The sequence below is a fragment of the Octopus sinensis genome, linkage group LG3 (assembly GCF_006345805.1).
Source record: "Octopus sinensis linkage group LG3, ASM634580v1, whole genome shotgun sequence".
Lineage (NCBI taxonomy): Eukaryota > Metazoa > Mollusca > Cephalopoda > Octopoda > Octopodidae > Octopus > Octopus sinensis.
In genome coordinates, this window is record NC_042999.1 from 20154765 (window position 1) to 20157264 (window position 2500).

At 42.6% G+C, this 2500-nt stretch overlaps 1 long non-coding RNA gene across 1 annotated transcript in view; it reads left to right on the forward strand.

Annotated features, from left to right (window-relative positions):
* LOC118762715 overlaps positions 1 to 2500 on the forward strand; it is a 25650-nt gene that overhangs the window by 9360 nt on the left and 13790 nt on the right. The window contains exon 2 of the long non-coding RNA XR_004998467.1: positions 1388 to 1392. This is a non-coding gene — a long non-coding RNA (uncharacterized LOC118762715). The remainder of the gene's footprint in view (positions 1 to 1387; positions 1393 to 2500) is intronic.

Here is a 2500-nt window from a genome sequence, read left to right on the forward strand (position 1 = left end):
CACATATGCATATGCAAACATATATACATACATGCACATACACTTGCATGCACACACACAAACACAAACACACACACTCACACACATACACACATACACAAACATTCATGCCCATAAACTCATACATTAATACATGTGCATACACACATTCACATATACACACACATATATACATATATATAGACATATATACATACACAAACACATACACATACACACACACTCATATATACATGTATGATCACATATAAACATATGTACACGTGCACACATACACACACAAACACAGCCACACATATATATATGCATGCATATATTCACGCTACCATTCATGTACACAACCTTATACATCAATACATCCGCATTCATGCACATGCACACACACACAGAAACGTGAACACACGCATGCATGCATGCAAACACCACATACAAACAAATGCATGTACATGTATATGCACATGTACACACATGTACACACATGCATGCACACAGACAAATATAAAAAATGCGTGTACATGCATACACACATGCACACAGATTCAAATACCCACACACGTGCACACACACATGCACACATGCATGCAGACACAAAGACAAACAAATGCATGTACACGCATACACACATGTACACACATTCAAACACACACACACACGTGCACACACACATGGACACATCCATGCAGACACAATGACAAACAAATGCATGTATATACATACACACATGCACACACTTTCAAACATACGCACACACGTGCACACATACTCACATGCATGCAGACATAACATACAAACAAATGCATGTACACGCATACACACATGTACACACATTCAAACACACATACACACGTGCACACACACACGTGCACACATTCATGCAAACACAAAGACAAACAAATGCATGTACACACACACACACGTACACACATTCAAACACACACACACACGTGCACACATGCATGCAGACATAAAGGCAAACAAATGCATGTACACACACACACATGCACACACATACAAACACACACACACATGCACACACAAGCTTGCACATTCATTCACGCACACGCAATCACTCACGCATACATATATACGTACATATTCACACAACCATTCATGCACATAACATCATATACCTACACATCCACATAGTGACGTGTACACATCCAAACAAATCAAAAACAAAATTAAAAGCAAAAAATATCCTCAGTGGAAAAAAACCCTAAAAGATAAGGAGTAAAAAACAAAAACATGTGAAGATAATCATAAATACAGGATTGAAAATAGCAATAAAAAATGAATAAAAAATAATTAAATAACCAAAACCATGGTTGATTTGGTCGCTCTGGTTGATGTTGAAATATGGTAGTGGTAGTGGTTGCAGTGGTGGCAGAGGAGGTGGTAGAGGTGGTGGTGGTGGTTGGTGGTGGTAGATGTGGTGATAGTGGTTGTGGTGGTAGTAGTGGTGGTGGTGGTGGTGGTAGCGGTGTTGGTCATTTTCGTAGTGGTGGTGGGTGTGGTGGCGGTGGTTGTAGTGGTGGTGATAGTGGTGGTGGTAGTGTTCGTGGTGGTGATGGTAGTGTTCGTGGTGGTAGTGGTGGTGGTCATTTTTGTAGTAGCAGTGATAATGTAGTGGTGGTGGTTGTGGTGGCGGCGGTTGTGGTGGTGGTGATAGTGGTGGTGATGGTTGTGGTAGTGGTAGTGTTCGTGGTGGTAGTGGTGGTGGTCATTTTTGTAGTAGCAGTGATAATGTAGTGGTGGTGGTTGTGGTGGCGGCGGTTGTGGTGGTGGTGATAGTGGTGGTGATGGTTGTGGTGGTGGTGGTAGTGTTCGTGGTGGTAGTGGTGGTGGTCATTTTTGTAGTAGCGGTGATAATATAGTGGTGGTGATTGTGGTTGCTGCGGTTGTGGTGATGGGGATAGTGGTGGTTGTGGTAGTGTTTGTGGTGGTGATGGTAGTGGTGGTCATTTTTGTAGTGGTGGTGTTCGTGGTGATAGTTGTGGTAGTCATGGTCAATGTTGTTGGTTGTGGTGATGATGGTGGTAGTGATGGTGGTGGTAACAGTGTTGGTCATTATTGTAGTGGTGGTGATAGTGTAGTGGTGATGGTTGTGGTAGAGGTGTTTGATGTTTTTGGTGGTGATGGTGATTGTGGTGAGCTGGCAGTAACGTTAGCACACCGGGCAAAATGCTTTGCAGTATTTCATCCACTGCTGGTTCTAAGTTCAAATTCCACCGAGATTGACTTTGCATTTCATCCTTTTGGGGTCGATTAAATAAGTACCAGTTACACACTGGGGTCAATGTAATCGACTTAATCCGTTTGTCTATCCTTGTTTGTCCCCTCTGTGTTTAGCCACTTGTGGGCTGTATAGAAATAGATGGTGATAGTGGTGGTGGTTGTAGTGGCAGTGGTTGTGGTGTTGGTGGTAGCGGTGGTGGTTGATGCTGAAATTATTGTTCCAGTTGTAGTGGTTGCAGTTGATACTGAGGTCTTTAATGGTGGT